Source organism: Dermacentor andersoni, chromosome 6 (genome assembly GCF_023375885.2).
Source record: "Dermacentor andersoni chromosome 6, qqDerAnde1_hic_scaffold, whole genome shotgun sequence".
In the NCBI taxonomy this organism is placed as follows: Eukaryota; Metazoa; Arthropoda; class Arachnida; order Ixodida; family Ixodidae; genus Dermacentor; species Dermacentor andersoni.
Window position 1 is genome coordinate 160628210 of NC_092819.1, and position 25141 is coordinate 160653350.

The window sequence follows — 25141 nt, forward strand, 5'->3', positions numbered from 1 at the left end:
TACATAAATATCGTGTATAGACCGGCCGTGCAAAGATGAAGTGATTTTACAGTCTTTATCAGATCGCAGACGCATATGTTTCATTTATTTGATGGAATCTTGACAATTAACGTACTGCTGAAAATGTTTTACTGCAATTGTGTGTTGCCGAGGGAGGTTTTTCACCATTTTTGCCACGAGATTCTAAATTTCCTGCCACATACAGTGCATACTTTGGTCACAGAAGCCTCTTTTACAGATTCGATGCGTTTTCTTACTACGCATGTTCAAAGGCATTTCAGAGCCTCTTTGAGCAGTCAGAAACGTTCAAGATGTAACAATTTATTGCACCTAGATGGACGATCATGTATTGTGCTACTTGGCTTTTATTCAGTGAGCCACTTCCTGGCCATGTGTGCATGGTTTCAGTTGCACATGTGACCATCATCTGCCAACTCTTACTTATTGCATTCAAATACTAGATTTGCAGGGCCCCTTAAAAGCTGTCTGCATGAACTTGTAGCAGCTGGTCTAATGAAACTAAACCTAGGCACATGTGTAAAATATGAATGCAAATTTTCATAGCAATGAAAGTATTGTCATCAAACACTTTGGGCACTTGATATGCTGGTTGCGTTCACCGGAATACTTGAAATGTAAATAACGTAGGAATGGCTCTCCGGTAATTAGAACTCATTGAATAGCGAGGCCAATGTATGTGTTCACTTCTGTCAGACCAAGTGTGTGAACGCCGTTTTTGTCACGTACCATCTTTCTTGAAAAAGTGTATTAACAATGAGCCATGTATGCTAAGTTTCACTAAAACTGGCGTTTGCTTATGGCATGGGGACATTGGACAGCAAAAATAAGAAAAGTCATCCTTTCCTTTATAGTTTGCCATGCAGACCAAGGATGGCGGCAGCATGGTGATCAAGTTCACGGAAATTGGAAAGGTGAAGGAGACCCTGAGCAAGCACGCTGCAGTTACGGGGACTCCTGTAGCTGTAGTAATCCAGGATAACAGTAAGTCATTTACCCATTCTTCAAGTTGTGTGATGCTACGGAATGTTGACAAAGTAAAGTGTCAGAAGTGCTACACGAAGTAACAAATGAAATTAAAGGCTCAAAATATATTTTTTTTCTTATTGGTTTTTGCAAATTTGTGATGTAATGACACCAGTGTTAAAGTGAAAACTTATATATAGTAAGAGCGGTATTTTAGGACCGCGAACACGAGAAAAAAGTATTATTGGCAGATTGTGCTTCCCACGAACACTCACAGTACGTGGACGATTGTTCTTTATAAAAGCCACTGTGCCTGCTCTTTCACCCTCACTTTTCAGAGACAGTATGCTGTTAGGTTATACAAAAAGAATGGTTCGTGCACATTTGCTGAGGTGACCTCTAATAGTGTGTGTGTAGTGACTTTTGAAGGAGAGGAAGAGAGAAGTGCAGTGCCGTAACTGTCTCTCAGAGGAGGACACCTCAACAGCACTGCACAGGGAAAGGGGGGAGTGGGGAGAAAAAGATCAGGGAGAGAAGGAAAAGAAGGCGGGAAAAAATAACAAGAAGGTTGAAGAAGCAATGCGGGGCTAACAGCCGCGCTCTCAGCTGCGTGTCACAACAAAAGTGATGTAGGGCGGGAAGCACTTTCTTGACAATGGAAGGGTGGGCTGCCGAAAAGAGAAGTACTCCCTCCCAGTCACAGGGCAGTCCCACACGACTGTATGATGCAAAGAGCGCAGTGCGCTCAACATCGAATGCCGGGCAGCGGAGCAGAAGGTGCTCAGGCGTCTCCTCCTCGCCGCAATCCAGGCACGCGGGGCTGCCTCTTCCGTGCAGTCTGCATTCTGGCGGCCGTGTTGTAGCAGCTGACGCGCAGCCGAAGGAGAAACGAGTGGTCCCAGCGGGAGAGACCCGCGTGGGGGAGGAGGCGAGGGGGCGTACCTGCAGAAACGCGGGCATCCGGATGCTGCGCGCGTGGGATGCGCAGTACCGCCGTCTTCGCCACGTCGAAACGTGTGACGGAGCTGGCGAGGGGGAAGCGAGTCGAGAGAGCTTGCTCCGCGAGGGCGTCGGCCGCTTCGTGCCCGGGCAGGTCGATGTACGCGGGGACCCACTGCAATGCCAAATCGCAGCCCTGATTTGCGAGATGGCGCAGTTTTGATCCCACGCGCTGCACAAGCGGAAGACCGGCATAGTCCTTCCTCAGCATGCACAGAGCCGCACGCGAGTCCGACAGTATCGCGGCCGACGAGACACCGCACTGCTGAAGCAGGTCAGCCGCGAGGTCAATCGCCGCGAGTTCGGCGACTGTCGACGAGGCAGGAAAACGAAGGCGGCACTGTCGAGACGCAGAAATGTCCGGTGCCGTGCACGCGGCAGCGGCGTAACCGTCACTGGACACAGATCCGTCAGTGTACACTAGGAGTCAGTCGCGTAGATGTTCGAAGATCAATGCAGCTGTCTCCTGCTGCATGGCACACAGTGCTGTTTGTCGCTTGCTCTTGACGACGCCCGGACGGTGATGTTTACGTCGAGGAGCGCGGAGGCGTGCGGCGAAGGCGGCAGGGGGAGGAGTTGAGGCAACGAGGCGATGCGAGTGCTATCGGTGGCACGCTGGCTCATGCCCGAGCCCTCGAGGGTGTTGAGGCGGCACACGAGACGCTGACCCTGTGGCGACCATTGCAGACGCTCGATGTGGTGAAGCGCTTGTTTGCGCGCGCGAAGTCAGGGCGGCCAGTTTCCCGCTTCGGCGAGAGTTGCCCCCACTTGCGAGAAGCGGGGAAGCGCGTACATTTGGCGAACTGCGGTGCGGTTCTGGAGGTCGACGGCCTTCCAGTTGGCTGCACTGGCGTTGGTGAGTGGGAGCGCGTAGAGCGCTCGCGACGTTCCGATCGAGTTGTAAACTCGGAGCGCAAGATGCGGTGTGCAGCCGCGGCCTTGGGCGAGCAGGGAGCGTGCGGCGCCTGCGACTCTCCTGGAGTCCCTGCAAAGTTGTGGGGTGGCCGCTTTAAAGTTGAGGCGGCAGTCGATGTGGAGGCCGAGGTATCGGACTTTTCGCTGCCATGGGAGGGGGCTTCCGCGCAGCGAGAGGGTTGGCACATCGAAGCGTACACGGCTCGCACGGGGGTGAATTAGTAGCGCCTCGGTTTTTGACACCGAGAGCTGAAGCCCTATGCTGCCGAGATTTTCCACGGCGTTGATCGCCGACTGAAGTGATTGACGCACTTGGTAGCCATGGTCCATGGGCCCGCAAGCAAAAAGAGGGATGTCATCAGCGTAAATCGCCACACGGACTTCGAAGGCTGTCAGCTTCGGGGTGAAATCAGGGAGCCTTGCCAGCGCCAAGTTGAAGAGGAAAGGGCTGAGGACACTGCCCTGAGGAACACCAGAGGTCACGCTACGGGGTGTGCTGAGCGCGTCACCCACGAGCACTCTGAGCGTTCCGTCGTTAAGAAAGGCCGAGATATTGTCCAGTAGGCGGCCGGTGATACGCAGCTCGCGAAGCGCTTGAATGATGGTGCCGTGCCGGAGGCCGTCGAATGCGCGTTCCACATCGAACAGCACCAGGTATCCGGCTTCGTGGCGGCTTGCCGCGTCCTCGAGCGCAGCGACAACGTCCGCGATGGAATCAGCTGTCGAGCGCAGTCGGCGGAAGCCGCTTTGTTCAGGGGCAACGGCGTCTAGGGCGGAAGCAATCCATTCAAGGCGGTGCAAAGCCATGGACTCCATTGTTTTGCCGGGTACCGAGGTTAGCGATACTGGGCGATAGGAGTTGATGTTCGAGGCTGGTTTGTCGCGCTTGAGAATGGGAACGACGATCGCCTCTTTCCAGTCGGCGGGAATGATGCCGCTGCGCCAGACCGAGTTGAAGACCTCGAGAAGTGACGGAAGCTGAGCTGCGTCAATGTTCCTCAGGACTTGATGAGTAACGCCGTCAGAACCGGGAGCGGAGTGACGTTTGCGTCTGTTCAAGACGATGCGCAACTCGCTGAGCGTGAACTCAGCAGAACACAGCACTTCTACATGCTCCAGAATTGCGCTCGTTGGGAAATAGCCCATAGGAGCGAAGCGTTCAACCATGTTGTGTGGCGGAAGTTCGACGGCGGCTGTGACAGGGCACACAGACGGCGGAGCGAACGTATCCGCAAAGAGTTCGGCTAATTGCTCGGCACTCAAGCCCCGGGCCTCTGCGATGGAGAGTGCAGGGCGGCGGGGGATCTTGGGACTAAGTAGGGCGGCGAGAATGCGCCAGGGGCGTGCTTTGTCGCGAGTGTCCTCCAAGGAGAGGCAGAGACTCTGCCAGCTCTGGTTGCGACGCTGCCTGGCATGACGACGAACGCGGCATCAAGGCGGTTGTAAATTGTCCAATGCTCCACCTTGTCGCTTTTGATGGCGCGGCGTTCAGCGCATGGGCGCGCCGAAAACGCACCTTGAAATGTGCGTGAGGAATTCGGTTTTCGCTGGAGGGGCCGTGGCACAGCTCGTCCTGAACAGAGACCAGTCGGTGATGCGATAGGTACAGGTCCGGTCGCGGCTCAGACCGAGCGGGTCAAGTGAGATCGGATAATGATCCGACCCCTGAGTGTCAGGGCTGCGTACCCACTCATAGTGGCACCGTTCGCTAACCAGCGATAACTCTATCACACTCCCGCGCACCTTCCGACGCACGAAAGTGGGACTGCCGGTATTGATGATCAGCAGACCAGAGGAGTGGATGGAGTTCAGCAGTTTCCTGCCATTAGGCTCACAGCGGCTGCTGCTCCATGCCGTGTGGTGAAAGTTAAAGTCGCCACACAAAACACAGTCACCGTTGATGCGCGCGGTAAGGCTCTCCAAGAAAGACGTATCCCATCGCTGCGTGGGTTGCGCGTACACTCTGGCGACAGAAATGTCGGCCCCCCCAACGCGCACAGTCATAGCCACACACTCTACGGAGGTGGAAATGATGTCGGCCACACGAACGACGGCTTGGGCAAGGCGCGCCCGGACGTAAATAGACGCGCGGGAGTGACCGGGTGGATGGAGCGGATCACAGCACTGCACGTTGGCGCAAGTCCGTAACTTGCAGGTGGTCGCACTGTGGTGTCCCACGAATCCCGGAAGGTTGCACTCCCCGTCGCGCGTGTATGTCTCTTGCAACACGAGCACGTCGTACTCGTGCAGGAGTAGGTGTTCGGACAGTTCGGCGTGTCGTCGGCGCCGCGAGCGCACGTTCCATTGCAGGATGCGCGGCCGACATTTGCCTGGGCGACTAGCCATGGTGATTGTGTCGCTGTTGACATGCCACTGCCTGCAGGCAGATGGCCCGGAGCGGTTGGTCAGCTGGCAGCATGGTGCTAACTGCTTGCATGGTGAGCAGCAGGTTTTCTACCAGCTGATCCATAGTAGTTGGGGCGGGTGGAGCAGCAGTATCCCTATTCTGCTGGCGTTGAGGGGCACAAGGGGCTGGTACCGGATGCCTGGGTGTAGGGCTGGGGCCCTTCAGCACGCTCGCATAAGACCGCGCCGGAGATGAGGAGGACTGCTGCGGCTGCTTCTCCTCCCGGACTGCTGCCCTGACAGCACGCCTCGACAATGCCGAGGTGGAGGAAGCCATGATGGTGGCCACCTCCCGTTCTTCCTGCCATTTGGGGCAGGCAGGAGTGTTGGCCCTATGAGGGCCCCCGCAGTTCCTGCAGCGGACTTTCTGGCAGGAGGCGCCCTCCGCGTGGCTCTTGCCGCATGAGATGCAGTCGGTCGGCCATCTGCAGGACTCCAGCACGTGCCCGAAGCGGCCGCACTGCCGACATTGCACTGGACGGGGCCTGGCAGGCCTCACCCTGAACCCGAGCTTGAAAAGGCGCACGTGTTCAGGGGGTACCGGCCGCGCGAATCGGATGGTGATGGTGCTCTCCTCCCTCGTTGCCGATAGCATGGGGAACGCTCGACTCGATGGCTCCCAGCAGGTCTGTGTCCGCGGGTAAACCGACCACCCCGTGCAGGAAGCCGGTGCTCTTGCCGCGCTCAGCTGGCAGTCGGGCAGTCACTGGGATTCCGTGCAGCTCAGTGACTGCCAGCAGCTCCTCCAGGCACTCCCGGGTGGTAGTATCGGCTACCACGATGTTGCGTTTATGGTTAACACGAACCACTGCAACACCGGGCCGCGAAGAGAGTTGCAGCGAGTGAGAGGCGCGGTGCTCCTCGGAAGGTTCCACCGGGCGCCGAGGGACGGAAGAACACCATACCGACGACCGCAGGGTCAACCGGGAGTGCAGCAATCTCCAGGGCTCGTGCACGCCGCCGGTCCCTCTTTGACTGCACCAGCGTGAAGTCGTACGTGGTGGACTCGCGGGCGGATGGCGTTGCTCTCTGTACTGCGGCTGTAGGCACGCTGGGCGTGACCAGGGTAGCGGGTGGGCGCCGCGAGTCGTCCGTTGCCCCGGGAGATGAACGGGAAACATGGGCAGGCTCCTTCCTCTTCTTCTGCTTCTTCTTCCCCTTTGGCTTCGGCCGCGAAGCAGGCTGGTATGATGGGTCCTTCAGAAACCGCGCCGCAGGGTTATCAGGGCCCTGATGTGACGAAACAGTGGGTGTTGCGTCCGTCAGCTCCATCGCGTCGGTAGCGCTTTCGTTTGCAGCTGGTTCGCTAGCAGACGCTGCAGGGGACGCGCCACCATCAGGAGCAGACGGCGCGTCGAGGATGGTGCCGGGCGCACCCTTGCTCGGAGGGGACGCGGAGGAGGCGGCTGTAGACTCGGCGGGATGTCTAGAAGTGGCACTCGCCCTTTTTGGAGGGCCTCCGTCTTGGGCGGCAGGCGGAGAGGAGGTGGCGGCTGTTTTGCCCGAGTGTGGGGAAATGGCGCTGCCGGGGTCCGGTTGCTGCACGTGGCAGCTGGCTGCCGTGTGCTGCTCCGGGCAGGGGGGAGAGCTCGACGGCTGCTTACGTCGCCCGGTTGGCCCCGCGTCCTCGCTCTCTTTCGTGGGCGCGTTTCCGGGAGCTGGACATATTCATGTCCTCGTCATCGGAGGGTGGAAGCGAGACCGAAGCTTGGGGCTCCTGTACTGGGGGCCGTCCTGGAGAGGCTTCGAAGCGGTAGTAGGCGGGGGGGATCCTCAGGGAGATCAATGGGGGTGGCCCGTTGACTGAGCCACTGGGCCAGCATACGAGTGGCACGAAGTTCCAGGTCCTCCCTTGCACGGAGTTCGTCGAGGGATGCAGGGCCGAGTGTCACCAGGCTCAAACTGGCATGGCGACGGTGGCGAACGCGTGGCGGGCGCTCTCCGGGCGAAGCGAAAACCATCTTGGCCCGAGACTTCAGAACGGCACGCAGCCTATCATATCTTCCGCGAAAAACGGCCTCTAATAGTGCTATCTAGCAGTTTCGTTGTTCTCTAATGGATACATAAGTACCAAGAATGTGGACGTAGACACAGCCACCACCATGGCACATTTGGTAGTGCAACACACGCGTAATGCTGACGTTGGGGGAACAGCTCCCTCCAGTGTCAACTGTTGCTGCGGCGAGCGTACGAGCAAACGAACGAGCAACAACCAAGCGAACGAGCAAGGCGAAAGATAAAAGCGAACATGGGTCGGAACGGGGTATGTAAGATGCGTTGAGAAAAACGGAGATAAGGGTTCAGTGGTACCATCATCATCATCATCATCAGCCTGGTTATGCCCACTGCAGGGCAAAGGCCTCTCCCATACTTCTCCAACTACCCCGGTCATGTGCTAATTGTGGCCATGTTGTCCCTGCAAACTTCTTAATTTCATCCGCCCACCTAACTTTCTGCCGCCCTCTGCCCCGCTTTCCTTCCCTTGGAATCCATTCCGTAACTCTTAATGACCATCGGTTATCTTCCCTCCTCATTACATGTCCTGCCCATGTCCATTTCTTTTTCTTGATTTCAACTAAGATATCATTAACTCGCGTTTGTTCCCTCACCCAATCTGCTCTTTTCTTATCCCTTAACGTAACACCTATCATTCTTCTTTCCATAGCTCGTTGCGTCGTCCTCAATTTGAGTAGAACCCTTTTCGTAAGCCTCCAGGTTTCTTCCCCGTAGGTGAGTACTGGTAAGACACAGCTATCATACACTTTTCTCTTGAGGGATAATGGCAACCTGCTGTTCAAGATCTGAGAATGCCTGCCAAACGCACCCCATCCCATTCTTATTCTTCTGATTATTTCAGTCTCATGATCCGGATCCGCAGTCACTACCTGTCCTAAGTAGATGTATTCCCTTACCACTTCCAATGCCTCACTACCTATTGAAAACTGCTGTTCCCTTCCGAGACTGTTAAACATTACTTTAGTTTTCTGCAGATTAATTTTTAGACCCACCCTTCGGCTTTGCCTCTCTAGGTCAGTGAGCATGCATTGCAGTTGGTCCCCTGAGTTACTGAGCAAGGCAATATCATCAGCGAATCGCAAGTTACTAAGGTATTCTCCATTAACTCTTATCCCCAATTCTTCCCAATCCAGGTCTCTGAATACCTCCTGTAAACACGCTGTGAATAGCATCGGAGATATCGTATCTCCCTGCCTGACGCCTTTCTTTATTGGGATTTTGTTGCTTTCTTTATGGAGGACTACGGTGGCTGTGGAGCCGCTATAGATGTCTTTCAGTATTTTTACATATGGCTCGTCTACACCCTGATTCCGCAATGCCTCCATGACTGCTGAGGTTTCGACTGAATCAAACGCTTTCTCGTAATCAATGAAAGCTATATATAAAGGTTGGTTATATTCCGCACATTTTTCTATCACCTGATTGATAGTGTGAATATGGTCTATTGTTGAGTAGCCTTTACGGAATCCTGCCTGGTCCTTTGGTTGACGGAAGTCTAAGGTGTTCCTGATTCTATTTGCAATTACCTTAGTAAATACTTTGTAGGCAACGGACAGTAAACTGATCGGTCTATAATTTTTCAGGTCTTTGGCGTCCCCTTTCTTATGGATTAGGATAATGTTAGCGTTTTTCCAAGATTCCGGTACCCTCGAAGTCATGAGGCATTTCGTATACAGGGTGGCCAGTTTCTCTAGAACTATCTGCCCACCATCCTTCAACAAATCTGCTGTTACCTGATCCTCCCCAGCTGCCTTCCCCCTTTGCATAGCTCCCAAGGCTTTCTTTACTTCTTCCGGTGTTACCTGTGGGATTTCAAATTCCTCTAGACTATTCTCTCTTTCATTATCGTCGTGGGTGCCACTGGTACTGTATAAATCTCTATAGAAGTCCTCAGCCACTTGAACTATCTCATCCATATTAGTAATGATATTGCCTGCTTTGTCGCTTAACGCATACATTTGATTCTTGCCAATTCCTAGTTTCTTCTTCACTGCTTTTACGCTTCCTCCGTTCCTGAGAGCATGTTCAATTCTATCCATATTATACTTCCTTATGTCAGCTGTCTTACGCTTGTTGATTAACTTCGAAAGTTCTGCCAGTTCTATTCTAGCTGTAGGGTTAGAGGCTTTCATACACTGGCGTTTCTTGATCAGATCTTTCGTCTCCTGTGATAGCTTACTGGTATCCTGTCTAACGGAGTTACCACCGACTTCTATGGCACACTCCTTAATGATGCCCACAAGATTGTCGTTCATTGCTTCAGCACTAAGGTCCTCTTCCTGAGTCAAAGCCGAATACCTGTTCTGTAGCTTGATCTGGAATTCCTCTATTTTCCCTCTTACCGCTAACTCATTGATCGGCTTCTTATGTACCAGTTTCTTCCGTTCCCTCCTCAGGTCTAGGCTAATTCGAGTTCTTACCATCCTATGGTCACTGCAGCGCACCTTGCTGAGCACGTCCACATCTTGTATGATGCCTGGGTTAGCGCAGAGTATGAAGTCTATTTCATTTCTAGTCTCGTCGTTCGGGCTCCTCCACGTCCACTTTCGGCTATCTCGCTTGCGGAAGAAGGTATTCATTATCCGCATATTATTCTGTTCCGCAAACTCTACTAATAACTCTCCCCTGCTATCCCTAGTGCCTATGCCATATTCCCCCACTGCCTTGTCTCCAGCCTGCTTCTTGCCTACCTTGGCATTGAAGTCGCCCATCAGTATACTGTATTTTGTTTTGACTTTACCCATCGCTGATTCCACGTCTTCATAGAAGCTTTCGACTTCCTGGTCATCATGACTGGATGTAGGGGCGTAGACCTGTACAACCTTCATTTTGTACCTCTTATTAAGTTTTACCACAAGACCTGCCACCCTCTCGTTAATGCTATAGAGTTCCTGTATGTTACCAGCTATGTTCTTATTAATCAGGAATCCGACTCCTAGTTCTCGTCTCTCCGCTAAGCCCCGGTAGCACAGGACGTGCCCACTTTTTAGCACTGTATATGCTTCTTTTGGCCTCCTAACTTCACTGAGCCCTATTATATCCCATTTACTGCCCTCTAATTCCTCCAATAGCACTGCTAGACTCGCCTCACTAGATAACGTTCTCGCGTTAAACGTTGCCAGGTTCATATTCCGATGGCGGCCTATGCAGCGGTGGCGTAGATGCAGCGGTGGCGTAGAGGTAGAACACCCGCCTCGCGTGCAAGAGGTCCGTGGTTCGAATCCCGGTGCCGCGCAATTTTCCACCGGATTAAAAAAAAGAAAAAAATCCGCGTGTTGATAAAATTGCATAAACAGGCCTGGAGTGTGGCCTGATCCCGGTGACCAGAACCGGTAACGCCCTCCCTCACCAGAGCAGGATTGGCCACCCTGGTGCAGTACTTGGCCACAACCTCCTATATGAACACGACAATCAGTGGTACCATGAGCCGGAAAGCGGAGGAGGTATTGCGAAAGCGTGAGAAGAAAAGCATAGTGCGGCGACGATGGCTACGTGGTGGCGCCACAGTAGCGCGCGTCGTCTGGTAGATATGCCGCCGGGGGCTGCTGTGAATCGCGCCCACGCCTCGACCACGCGCTGACTTTCGCGATCCCCTGGTTAGCGAGGCAGTCGCGCCACACTTCGCTTCGTTTCCAACGTGCTGCACGAGAAAGATTGTCCACGCCACCCAGTATACCGCGAAATGAAAACATGTATACAGCTGCGCTCAAGTTTCGCCTTGGGGAGTACCGCAATTGTCGGTGAATTTCTACAGTGAAACCCTATAAGACTATTTCCCAAGGGTCTGTCGTTGCCATAGGCAAACACTGCAAGGGCACACGTAGCGTGCGCCGTTGAGTTTCTTTCTGCACCAACAGATAGCGCTCGCCTCCGTGCTACCGCGGCGCCGGCCATGTAGATGAAAAAACAGTTAGTGACGCTTCACTTCGAGAACGCATGTGATGTGAAATCGCGTGGGTGCTATAGCGCGCACGAAACTATTGGCCCTCGGTGCGCCTAAACGCCTACACTGACCACATCGCACATCCTATGAAAGACGGGGTGCGCGCAGCCGTACCATTTACGCACCAGCCGACGCAGCAGACCGCCCCCCCCCCCCTCCCACTCAGTGGAAACACGGCGTGCTTCCCCCTGTTGTCCTCCCTTGCGCACGCGAGATTGAGCCATGATCGTTGGCTCAGCGTCGCACGCTTTCACTCGCACACGCAGCATATGGCACGCGAGGACGATGTTATCAGGAGACGAACCCGGTATGTCCGTATCGCAAACAAAACCTGCAGAAACAGGCAGATGAGGTCACGGGCAACCCAGCGCACCTCCGCCGCACGTGATTATCTTCACCTCCAGGCGCCTTCCACCTCCACCTCCTTGACGGCTTCGAACAGATATTCGCGCATTGTGTTAGCTGGTCAGTTGTATTTCTGCGCAAAAGGACCAGAAAGCTAGCGTTCACGCATAGCGCTCGCCGCAAGCGTTTCCCGGAAAACAGTACGATTTCATAAGCTGCAGTTTCTGGGTAGCAACTGTAGCATACAAAGCAGGGACTCATGTAAGTGCACTTTGGTATGTAAAAGAATGACCCGCCTACCAAATGGTTTGAGTTGTGACAGTGCTATGCGAAGGGTGTGTGTAATGAGGACTCTTGAAGAGTATCGGGCACACGAGGCGCGGCCAGAGTGTGGTTAAGTGCAATTCACGTCTCGCTGGTCCACATGTTGTAGGCTCAGGAAGTAACGGCGCAAGTCAAATTGCAGGCCATTGAAATGGCATAGGCTAATAATTATGGAACTTGCATGTGAATGTCGCAGTGTGAATCATTTCAAGCTACGTCGCAATTAATTGTACTAGTTGTCGTTTACAGCTTTTCGGACCAAACAGCTTCACATGGTGGATTGGAGACCATTTAATTTTGTCCACTTTCATTTCTCTATAGTTTTATAAATTTTACAAAACAGCTGTCTACCGCAAAAAAGATTGTATCTTGTCAAAAGTGTTTCTTTCACACTGAAAAGCTGTGTCCATTGAAACTGTCTCTCCTTCTGTTCTTTGAAACGTTTGTACAACTCAAGTAAATAACAAATATTTCCTACCTTTTCAGTCATTCACGCTGATGAAGTGAATGTTAGTCTCACTGTGAAGCCGGCAGATGAGAATACGCATGCTGGCCCATCATCATCTCTCACAGTCACTTACCTCCCACAACTAGCGGCGTACGTTGCGCAGTTCTCCAGCTGGATGGTGAGCCTTATCCAGTCCTGCCGTACCCAACAAGTGCCACATCAATAAGTGGGGTAATGAAGTCTTTCTTACATTGACCGCTGCAAATTGCGTAACAATTACGTATAAATGTTTGATTATTGCCGTTGCAATTTGGCCTCGCAGCATAGATATTTTTGGGGATACTCAGCTTCAATTATCTATCGCATCGCCCTAACGTGTGGAAAGGGTTATTTTTATTTTATTTAGCAATACTGTAAGCCTTTTTACAGGCTCATACAGGAATGGGTCACAATTAAAGCAACAAAACACTGTTGGTCAAAACAGAAGAAAGCAATGAAATGCGCTAATTATTACAATTCAAAGATATAACTTGCAAATAGAACGACAGACCAAAGAAAACAGTGCAAGGCAGATAATACAGGGAAAGGGTAAGAGCTATGAACAATTCAGATGTGGTGGGAAACGGCCAAAACGCAGTTGCGCAACGGAACGTTCTAGCGTTCATTGTAGCGTTGAACGTTGTTCCTTTGCTCTCAGGAAAGCAGGAAGTATAAAAGCAGTGAAGAAGAAACTGGGAATAGGCAATAATCAGATGTATGCGTTAAGAAACAAAGCCGGCAGTGTCATTGTTAATATGGATTATATAGTTCAAGTGGCTGAGGAGTTCTATAGACATTTATACAGTACCTGTGACGCCCACGACAATTATGGAAGAGGGAATAGTCTAGAGGGATTTGACATCCCCTAAGTAACGCCGGAAGAAATGAAGAAAGCCTTGGGAGCTATCCAAAGTGGGGGAAGGCAGCTAGGGAGGATCAGGTAACCGCAGATTTGTTGAAGGAGTGTGGGCGGATTGTTCCAGAGGAACTGGCCACCCTGTGGACGCAATGCCTGATTACCTAGAGCGTACCAAAATCTTTCAAGAACGCCAACATAATCCTAATCCATAAGAAAGGGGACGCCAAAGACTTGAATAGTTATAGACCGATCAGCTTACTGTCCGTTGCCTACGAAGTACTTACTAAGGTAATCGCAAATAGAATGAGGAACACCTTAGACTTCTGTCAACCAAAGGACCAGGCAGAATTCCGCAAAGGCTACTCAACAATAGACCACATTCACACTATCAATCAGGTGATAGAGAAATGCGCGGAAACGTAACCAACCCTTTTATATAGCTTTCATTGATTACGAGAAAGCGTTTGATCAGTCGAAACCTCAGCAGATATGGAGGCATTACGGAATCAGGGTGTAGACGAGCCGTATGTAAAAATACTGAAAGATATATATAGAGGGTCCACAGCCACCGTAGTCCTCCATAAAGAAAGCAACAAAATCCCAATAAATAGAGGAGTCAGGTAGGGAGATACGATCTCTCCAATCCTGAAACGGTTCGGACAAATTTTGTAGACGCGTAGGGTACAGCTTAAGTAGAACATTCGCACCACAATTTAAGTGAAGCGCGACGTATTAATGGAGCTACAAGCTACTACAAGTTACCCTCCTCCCTAGCCATGCTTTTCCTCCTCAGTTCGTTCGCCGAGCGATCGGGGCTAAGCTCCGCCTTCACTGGTTCTGCGTCACGATGCGACGTGCCCGGCTGTCTCATCGTCGTGCAGGAAGTGCAAGACTTCTGGCTGGAGTGCTGCTGAATTGAATTCTGGGATTGTACGTGCCCAAACCGCAATTTGATTATGAAGCACGCCGCTGTGGAGGACCCTGGATTAATTTTGATCATCATTTGGCCACGCATTGGGGGCATGTCATTAACGTGCCCTCAATGCACGGGACACGGGTGCTTTCGTATTTCGCCTCCATCGAAATGGGGCCGCCACGACCGGGGTTAGAGTGCTGCTAGCACAACGAGAATGTAGTTGCGCGGACTGGGAAGAAGTTCTTTTTGCGAGAACGTCGTTGTGCAAGCAAAACGAAGATAGCCCATGCTGAAATACCCGAGGGACAACGTCGATCTTGCCTTCTAAGTATTTTCTACAAGGCGTCGTAACTCCGGGTCTGCCCGTTGCCGTTCGGCGTAGTCGTGTACAATTATGGTTTCTAGGAAGGTGTCGACTTCCAGTTCGTCTTGAGATGGAGGGTGATTAGGAACGCGTGGTAGGCAGTCGGTCTCAGAATGCTTTCTCGCGGACTCATACCCCATGGTGATTTCGAATTTCTGGACTGTGGAGACTCTATGGGGCTAGGGGACCTGAAGCATCCTTTCAGTTTGCCAGCCAACACAAGGCGTGGTGGTCGCTTGTCACTAATAAAGTGCCTGCCGTATAGATAACGCCACAATTTCGCGGTAGCTCAAATGATTGCAAGGCATTATTTCTCCTTCGTAGAATAATTCTCTTCCGCTTTTGACAGTGACCGACTACCATAAGCTATGAGGCTTTCAACTCCGTTTTTCCTCTGAACTAGCACGGCACCATGGGTTACGCTACCTGCTCACTGCGGATTTCCGTCTCCGCGTCTTCGTGGAAGTGTGAAAGCACCGGTGGTGACTGCAGCTGTCGATTCAGCGCCTGAAATGCGTCATCCTTTCTCGTTTTGCATTTAACTCTTTCATGAACTTTCTTCCTCAGAACTGACTTGTACTGTAAGCATTCTTATTGTCAAAAAAAATATATGCTGCCACTGCTTGCCAAAAAGTGCACAGATCTCAGATCTTAGAGAGCCAGCTTAGCTCCCTGGCCTGATTTCCTAAATAAAGTGGCAGCTGCAATACACAAAAAAATTAAAAAGTTATGGTCTGAGATTTGCACCGTGTCTGCTAAATCACCAGGTGCATGCATTGTTGGCTTAAATGCTATTGAGAGGCTGCTGTTACAGCTCCGACCGCTTATAGTGCAGGACCGGATATAATGCATTATTTTCTGACTCCCGTTTATTTTCCCATAGAACTCAGTGTATACATCTACCGCGTAAGTGCAGCCGCACAAGATGAATTACTGGTTAAAGTGTGGCTGCTGGAAAATCCCACAGACAAGCGAATCAACGAGTGCACTTCTGAAGAAGGTGCACCGGCTGAGGGGAGAGTGTTGAGGGCAGTGCGGAGTGAGTGAGCAAACAATTCAGCGGGTGCCAGGGGTTGCCTAGGAGACGGAGAAGCCATTTGCTCCGGTTGCTTGTCAGCGGTGTGCGGTCCACACCGAATGCGTGTGCATTGTCGCTGTTTGGTTCTTCAGGTTGCGTGCGGAAAGTAAATATAGTCGCTGACTGAGAATTGTTTTCAGACACGGACAGGGTAACAAAAACATCTGCATTATCGGGCATGCCAGACAAACACATTTCAACCGCAAAACAAATTTGTTATTTTACAACTCGAGCGCTGCCGAAAAAATTGGTAGAGGCCGCGAGTGCATTTCAAATTCACCCATCGTGATGTGCGTCGTCGCATGTGCGACCTTGACTCTGTGATGCTGTCAGTTGAAACTGTGTTCTGCAAATTCATCAGTTAAATGTTGTCCACAAGCGAGCTTTCGCCATTCCTGTCAATACAAGCACATACAGTAAAAGCTCTCATTCGGATTTCGTGGGGATGGTACAAAAATTCGAATTATAGCAAACAAAAAATTCGAACTAATGAAAGTCAGAGAAAAAAAATCACTCGGTTAAGGCACATATATAGTCCGACATGGCATGAGCAGGTGTGTACTCGCACCACGTTGGCGTGAACAGTATTGTCTATACTTCGAAGCACTTGCACTGCCAACATAACCAGATCCGGCCAACGCGGTCGACGTGCCCGACATTGAAATGGCTCTTGCTCCATCCGCGCATTTGTCGCGTCGACTGGGGGGAAGAAAAAAATAGGTGTCGTAGTTCCGCCTGAAAAGCGAAGCATTGATTGTGATAACAAATTAGTAGATAGCTATACGAAGTAAGGATAGTAGTTTTCTCAGCCGTATAAACTTGTAAACATTTGTTTAGTAACTAAATTAACAAGTACGCTTACATGTGTGCACAAGTAAACATGAACACATTTCTCTCAATGACGATGGAAACTCACTGAAAAACGCTGAAGTGAGAAATCGTGGCAGTAGCAGCGAGCAAACTGACCTTCGTACAGCTCTTGCTTTAACGGGAGTGAAATGTAGAAAGCACATGTATAGCTATAAATGTAGATAGCATATATAGCTTTCATTGATTACGAGAAAGCGTTCGATTCAGTCGAAACCTCTGCCGTCATGCAGGTACTAGGAAATCAGGGTGTAGACGAGCCGTACGTAAAAATACCGTAAGATATCTATAGCGGCTCCACAGCCACCGTAGTCCTGCATAATGAAAGCAACAAAATCCCTATAAAGAAGGGCGTCAGGCAGGGGGATTCGATCTCACCAATGCTATTTACAGCGTGTTTACAGGAGGTATTCGGAGGCCTGGATTGGGAAGAATTGGGGATAAGAGTTAGTGGAGAATACCTTAGTAACTTGCGATTTGCTGATGATATTGCCTTGCTTAGTAACTCAGGGGATCAATTGCAATGCATGCTCGCTGACCGGGAGAAGCAAAGCAGAATTGTGGGTCTAAAAATTGATCTGCAGAAAACTAAAGTAATCTTTAACAATCTTGGAAGAGAACAGCAGTAGCGAGGTAGCGAGGCATTGGAAGTGGTAAGGGAATACATCTACTTAAGGCAGGTAATGACGGCGGATCCGGATCGTGACACCGAAATAATCAGAACAATACAAATGGGCTGGGGTGCGTTTGGAAGGCATTCTCAGATCATGAACAGCAGGTAGCCATTATCCCTCAAGAGAAAAGTGTATAACAGCTGTGTCTTACCAGTGCTCACCTATGGGGCTGAAACCGGGAGGCGTACGAAAAGGGTTCTGCTTAAATTGAGGACGACGCAATGAGCTATATGGAAAGAACAATGATGGGTGTAACGTTGGGGGGGGGGATAAGAAAAGAACAGATTGGGTGAGGGAAAAAACGCGAGTTAATAACATCTTAATTGAAAAGGAGAAAAAAAAATGGGCATGCGCAGGGCATGTAATGAGGAGGGAAGATAACCGATGGTCATTAAGGGTAGTGACTGGATTCCAAGAGAAGGGAAGCGTAGCACGGCGCGGCAGAAATTCAGCTGGACGGATGAGATTAAGAAGTTTGCCGGGACAACATGGCCACAATAAGCACATGACCGGGGTAGTTGAAGTATAAGAGAGGCCTTTGCACTGCAGTGGGCGTAGCCAGGCTGATGATGATGAATTTTTGGGTGTGCGCCACGGCCAAGTCTGATGCCATGACTAGTTGACTGTGGCATTTTGCAGTGCGAGCCGCAGCAGGTTCAGTGCCAAGAGCATGACGTCATCACTTGGTCAATTGTGCTTTTTTGCAATTCGATGTTAACGGTGCATATGAAACTTTTCGCTTCAGGGTGCATGTAATGCTTTCAAATTATTAAACTTTGAAGTGAACTTTATAGCTGATGCGCTGGCGCGAAGGGCTTCAGATGCGACGGTTGCTGCTAGGTGTTCACATGGTTTCGTACGAATTGGGAGACGTGTACGCCACGTTCCGCTCGAGCGTTTACGATAGCTTCCAGCTAGATATAGAAAATATACCAAACGAACCAGTTCTCACAGATTTCGTAAGTATTAAAATTTGCGCTAGTTGGTAGAATTTCACCATACTCACTGAGACAGCCAGCACGAACAGAGAAGAGTGGGATTGGCAATCGTGCTAATGAAATATACAAGGACTACGATAAACTCAACTGTATGCCTTTTGGAATATGTATATTGTGCAGTCTTCGAAAGCCAAGCAAAAACAAACGAAGGTGCGCTCTTGGGACAAAGGAACGACAACACAGTAGCGCGGACAATCACAAGGGGAATTTATTGAGGCTCTTACGTACCAATCTACCCCGCAGAATTGTTGCCAATAGAACATGCCGAATGCGGCGCGACAAGTTGAGCAAGCCCGAGTCTTCACGTGCGAATATGTTCGCCCTCATGCTGCACGCCAAGGCCTAATTATTCGCATGTATAATCACGCATGCGGTGTCGCCATCGAACGATCCAATTCATCCATCCCGGTGCCCTGCCTTGAAGCTTTTCTCGGGACGCTCCCGCGAAACGTCTCGGCGCAGCTCACCGATCCCAATCCCTCCGTTTTACGCCTGAGTCAACCCGCCTTTAGTTGGTGTTAGCAGTTCAACACTCACGCCATCGCTGAATAATCTCCAACAACACCGACAGCCACCGGCGCCCAGCTGCACTTGCAAGCTGGATTACAGGAGACGAGAAAGCCATAGCGAAAACACATCAGGGGCCGCTTGAGAGTTGAGTGTCCTCACAATGCTCCATGCATTATTAATGCGAGAGTATAGGAGGGTTCATGAGGTGGGAAATCGAGCGTTGACGGTGCGACCACCGATGGTCTAGAAATGCTAACAACCCTCCACCTATGTCGAACCTACGACCTTTGGTTTTAATTAAGGCGATGTTAATTAGCTCACTCGAACCCACGGCTATTAGTATGAGTCGCACGCACGATTTTTGGCATTAATACGTTATTTACACGAATTTCATTACAGCTCTCGACTCTATGACCATTCGTAAGAGAAGCGCCCACGTCCTCTGGTGTTAAGGCGAAGCTAATAGGGGAATTCTAAGCCATGACCATTGGTAGAAGTCGCACCCACAACCTTTGCTGTTAATTGGGGCGAATTAGGGCACTCGAACCCATGATCGTTTGTAAGACTGAAACCCACGATCTTCAATGTTAAATAAGGCGAATTAGGGCACTCGAAGCCATGACCATTGGTAGCAGTGGCACCCACGACCTATGGTGTTTATTCAGGCGAAGTTAATTAGGGCACACGAACACATGACCGCTTGTAGGAGTCGCACGCACTGCCTTTGGTGTTCATGCAAAGTTAATTAAGATCGAGTTAATGAAGGATGTCAGACCCACGACTCCTTGTGTTAATTAGGGCGAAGTCAATTATTGTACACTTAGCTAACATATTGTTAATCAGGGCACTTGAACCCACGACCTTTGTGGTAGTCGTATCCTCGACCTTTCGTGGGAGTCGAATCCACGACATTGCATTGTGAGCACGTTGTGTCGAAAGCATTGGTCACGTCGCGGCGCTTCTGCTGACGTGCCTCTCTTGTCACGTGAGTCCGCCAGTGGTGCCACCAAACGTGGCCGCGCTTCTGCGGACGTGGCCAATCTGCTTTCGTATTAATCCCCGTAGGGATAACTAAGTGCCCCTTGAATTGTTTGCTGCAGTTGCCGCCATGCGGAGCCAAGGTGTACATGTGTTGGCTCATTTGCAATTTTGATTATGTAAATTTGCTTGGGCAAGTTATCTTAACTATTGAAGAGCGAAATAGGGGGTGACGACACGACTAAAGGCAATGCCACGCTTTTCTACGGTGGGCGACACGAAAGCCCTATTCAGCGAGCCTATTTAGTTCTTGGTAGATATGAGGGGAGTGCGTGAGTAGCTTTTTAATGCGATAGCATTAAATGGCTCATGAGACTGAAAATCCGGTGTCGTAGGCTTGACCACTGATGGTTCAAAACGGCTGAAAAGCCTCGAATATGTGTGGCAGTGAAACCAATGAACATTGTTGGGAGTCGAACCCTCGACGTTTGGTGTTAAAGAAGGCGAAGTTAAGCCATATCTAATTACGGTAGAGTTCATTGGGGCACTCGAATCCATGACCTTTGGTGGGAGTCAAATCCAAGACGTTGCTTCCTGCTCAGCTTGTGACGAACGGTGTTCGTCACGTCGCGGCGTTTCTGCTGACGTGACCGCTTGGGTCACGTGACTTCTCCAGAGGCGCCACCGGATGTCGCCGCACTTCTTGCTGGCCTGGCCGCCATGCTTTCGCATTCATCCACATAGGGATAACAGAGTGCCCTTTGAATTTTATTCTCGATATCATGAAGTCATCATTTGGTGTATCGTTCGCGTGAGGTCTTCGTGTATGCGTGGTACATTTCGTAAGTGTTTCTCAGCCATTTTATTGAAAGAAGGGTTCTTCTGCTGAGGGCTAACTTCAAAGAATAACTTTTAAAATTGGAAGTCCTTTCGCGTGAGTCGAACAATCTTGCAACTAATGGAACATCGTGGGATTTCTGTTTTACAAAAGGAGTGACAGAATTACTTCAAAGCTGCTGCAAAATGTAAGCCTTAGCAGACTAACTTGAGCTTCATTTTATTTCTGCAAATTTAGGGAACGCATGAAGCAGCGACCAATAGCTTGATGAGCACTCCCTATTTATTAACGTCGCCTCACGGGCTCCGACATCGGAGCATTGTATGTGGGGGGAAATATATGCGAGAGAGGTATGTCAGGAGCATCAGTAACGTGATTGTACAGCGCTTATTGAATGCTAGTACCGATCACTGAAGAATAAAACACAATTATAGAGTAGCTAAGGATGCATTTGTAGTTAGGAAAAACGGCCGCTACTTCGACTCTGGAACTAGCTGGATCACGGACATTCATGATCTGCTTCGGAAGATCATTACAGGGAAATCCTGTGGCAAAGTACATGAATAAATAGAAAGATTCGACTTTTAGATTCTACGTTCTTGTTTAGAGGATTTGTTTTGACGCCGTAAGGTGTACGGCTAATAAGGTTGCACAAGAGGCAGCGTTCAATGGTTGAATCTATAGACTACCTTGTGGATTAGGCAGATTAGTACATTTAACCTGCGGTATTGCAATGTAGAAGGAGAGCTATGATTTATGTTAGCTACGCTCTCGTGTCGGTTCTACACTCTTAGCACGGTAACATTTATTAAAGGGGTGCATTATCAGAAATTTGAGCCCCTTTTTTTTATAAGTTAAACTTTAACTTTTTACAAAATTAACTTCGATTAAAGATAAGCAAGCTTGCGCTTCAACTAGATGTTACACTAACCTTTAACCCTTTGACCTTTAGTATAGGCATGCACAATATGTTCTTGCACAATATGTCTAAATACAAATACATATAAGCGAAAACATGGTGTATATTTTGCATTTGCTACACTGAATTGGGAGCGTCTGTAGTGGAGCGTCGTTTTTCTGTAGTGTCCAAGGTGGATATCAACAGAAGTGTCCAATTCATGTTTTAGTGCCTGCAATCTCATATACTTAACCTTTTGTTTTCTTGCTTCCTGACTGCAGTCCAACTTTTTACATAGACAGTTAACACGGATTTAATGATGGCATGCATGTCTCAAACACAGTGATACGATGCAAGTGATTTCCTCGGTAGAGTTTCTTCTTCTTTTTTTTCCCTTAGGCTGAGAGAGACACAGGGACACCCTTTGCCCTGGAAATCGCACGAGGTGGACGCGTGAACTATTTCGAACCGCAAGCGCGTGTAAATGCAGCGTCCGAAAAGGATTGGCCGAGTGGCGTCCTCCGCGAGGGCTCACATTTCTCCGTGCATGATTGTAGGCTGCCTAGCACGGCCGCAGTAGAAGCGTGTAAGAAGAAAGAGGCGCAAGAAGGAAGAGACGCACATCTGTTGCTGGGCGACACCTGCCTGGGCGGAGCATGCGCAGAGCAACGGGCTTTTATGGAACACACTAGAAAGAAGCCCGAAAGATAGAAGAGCCGTGTGCCCGTTGCTAGGCGACACCGGCTCTACGGAGCATGCGCAGCGCGGTGTCCATCTCGGTTCTCCTCCAAGCTTCTTTGTGTAAACATTTTATTAGTTCAACCGGTATACTGTAGAAAGTAACCTCTATATTTTGGCAAATACGCTCAATACTGTTTGCCTATACTAAATCGGTAAAGTGTTAAAGGTGATTGTAACTTCTAGATGAAGTGACGACTACTTACCTTTAAGAGAAGTTAACCTTGTAAAGGCTAATGTTTAACATAAAAAAAAGGTGCACGAATTTCTGATAATGTACCCTTTAATAAATGTTACCGTGCTGAAAGTGTAGAACCGACACGAGAGCGTAGCTAACATAAATCATAGCTATCTCCTTCTACATTGCAATACCACAGGTTAAATGTACTAATCTGCCTATTCCACAAGGTAGTCTATAGATTGTTGTGACGGAGACGTCTCAACGCTGCCGCCACTGTTGCGAAGGAGGATCCAAGGCGACGGTGATTAAACGAAACATTTACGTGCAGTATGTACAAGGGCGTTACATGAACTGCTCAGAGGCCGGGGCATAATGGACTGGCCCTAAAGCGTGCGGTGAGAAAGGGGAGCACGCCTCTGCTTGCGGTCCTCGTCGTCGTCCCGTGGTTCGGGCTTTTATAACCACAGGAGTCGATGCAGTTGCCATCGGCTCGTACCTCCAATCAGGACCCACCGCGGGTTGCTGTGCGAATTTCGACGAATGGACGAGAGGCACCTGCATCAGGTGATCCCGTTGAAGTGGTTCAACGGCGCCGCTCCGGCGGCGCCACCGGATGTAAACCGAACACGACCCGTCGTCGGGCACGGCGAATTCGTTCGGCGCCCAGCTTCAGCCGCATGCCGGCAAAGCGAACCTTTGTTGGGAGCTCTAGCCCAACAGCACCCCCGCCGCCAGACCATGCGCCAGGAAGACAAGCTGCTCCCTCGTGGCTCGGATGCCGGGCGCGCTTGTTGGCCAGGCCCATCCAGGTTCCCCTCCGTGTTCCGGTGAATAGGTGGCTCCACGCTCCTTCCCGTGAACAGGCCCCACTCGCCAGGCCAGGGTCACTCGTTCACCGGCTTGTCACCCAAGTGTCTCGACCAGCTTTATTTGGCAGCTCCGACAGGCTTCCTTCTTCGCACCGGTCAGGGTTAGTTCTGCAGCATCCGAGCACCGACCGACAACAGGCAACCCCCAACACGAGCAAGTGCCGTTTTGTCACCCGTCAGAATACCAGACTCAAACGTATCCAAATGGTTCTAGCTTTGTCTCTGTCCCAATTTAGTTCCCTCTTCGACAAGAGATACATGTGGTATACAGAACTCTCAAGCGCGGCACAATGTGTCACTACATGACACGTAATGATTACGATACAAAAGAAAATTTTGGTTATCTTGGGATCACTTGGTCAGAAAACACTAAGCTGAGGCTGCAAATGAGGTGTCTAAATTTTGCCCTCAGCTAATAATAACACCATTAGCGTTTCGTGAAGTAACGAAATGCAAGTCACGAGGAGTTCGAAGGCAGCACTGTTTAGAACGCACGGCTCAATGCGTCTGCGTTCGCGTTCAACTTTCCTTTCTTATAGCGAACGGCAAGATTGTGCTGCTGGAGCGTCATACTCCATCTTAACAACCGGCCGCTTTTAGACGACATATTATTTAATCAAGTCAGTGGGCAGTGGTCGGTCTCCACCAGAAACTTGGAACCGGCAACGTAGCAGGCCAATTTCTGCACGGCCCACACGACGCAGGCGCATTCCTTTTCAGAGGTGCTGTAAGCCTCTTCTCTGCAAGTTAGTTTACGGCTCAAGTACAAAACTGGCCGTTCATGGCCGTTATCATCCTCTTGGCATAGCACCGCTCCCATACCACGGTGGCTCGCATCGCACTGGATCAAAAAACCTTTTGAAAAGTGTGGCGCCAGTAGAACTGGTTTTTCGCCCAAGGTTTGTTTCAGTATTTTAAATGCGTTCTCTTTTGCCGTGTCCCATTGCACCTTCACTGGCTCAGACTTTCTAAGTGCGTCAGTTAGAGGACAAGCAAGCGCAGAGTAACCTTTTACGTAATGCTGGTAATATCCAGCCAAGCCTAAGAAGGCCCTTATCTCGGACTTGGTGGTTGGTCGGGGGTAGTGCACGACCGCAGCTACTTTGATTTCAGACGGTCTTCTTCGGCCGCGCCCCACCACATGCCCCAGATAAGTCACTTCGGCGCAACCAAGGTGACACTTCACAGGTTTTACCGTAAGACCTGCTTCTTTCAGCCTGCTCAGCACGACTCGTAAGTGCTCCAGATGTTCGACCCAAGTGTTTGAAAAGATGGCGACATCGTCGAGGTAAGGGAGTGCGTACTCAGACAGGCCATGAAGCACTTGATCCATTAGACTGGTGAAACAATACGACGCGTTTTTGAGTCCAAAACTCAACATGATGGGGCGGAACGTTCCGCTCGGGGAAACGAACGCAGCGTAGCGACTGGCCCGTTCTGTGAGGGGGACTTGCCAATAGCCTCGCACAAGGTCTAGTGTGGATATGCTATCCGACTTCGATACCGTCTCCACCCTATCCTCGAGGTTCGGTATCGGATAGGTCTGATCTCGGGTTATCGCATTGAGGCGTCGATAATCGATGCACGGCCTCGGATCCTTTCCCGGTACTTGGACTAGTATTAGAGGCGAGGTGTAGTCGCTCTCACTCGGCACAATCACTCCTAGGTCACACATGCGCTGAATCTCCTCCGCTATAATCCGTTTCTGTACGGGAGAACAACGATACGGCTTACTACGTATCGGCTCTTCGCACGTTAGTTCAATGTCGTGCTCAATTAGCGTCGTCTTTCCGGGCCGATCGGAAAAGACCTCTTCAAACTCAGAAATAATTATTTTCAAGTCCTCCTTCTGGGCTTCGCCTAGACGAGGTTCTAACTTTACTTGTTCCAGCAGGACATTCGGACCACCTTCCTTAATGTCCGCAGTGGTCAGGATTTCCGTACGTTCCTCGTC

The 25141-nt window shown here is 50.3% G+C and overlaps 1 long non-coding RNA gene across 2 annotated transcripts in view; it reads left to right on the top strand.

Annotated features, from left to right (window-relative positions):
* The first annotated feature begins 877 nt into the window (after positions 1 to 877).
* Positions 878 to 25141, top strand: part of LOC140218847 (uncharacterized) — an 80546-nt gene continuing 56282 nt past the window's right edge. The window contains exons 1-2 of one of the 2 annotated variants that reach the window (XR_011895035.1): positions 878 to 1002; positions 12506 to 12611. This is a non-coding gene — a long non-coding RNA (uncharacterized lncRNA). Of the gene's footprint in view, positions 1003 to 11953; positions 12612 to 25141 lie in introns of those variants that run through there. The other variant, XR_011895034.1, reaches the window with a different exon arrangement.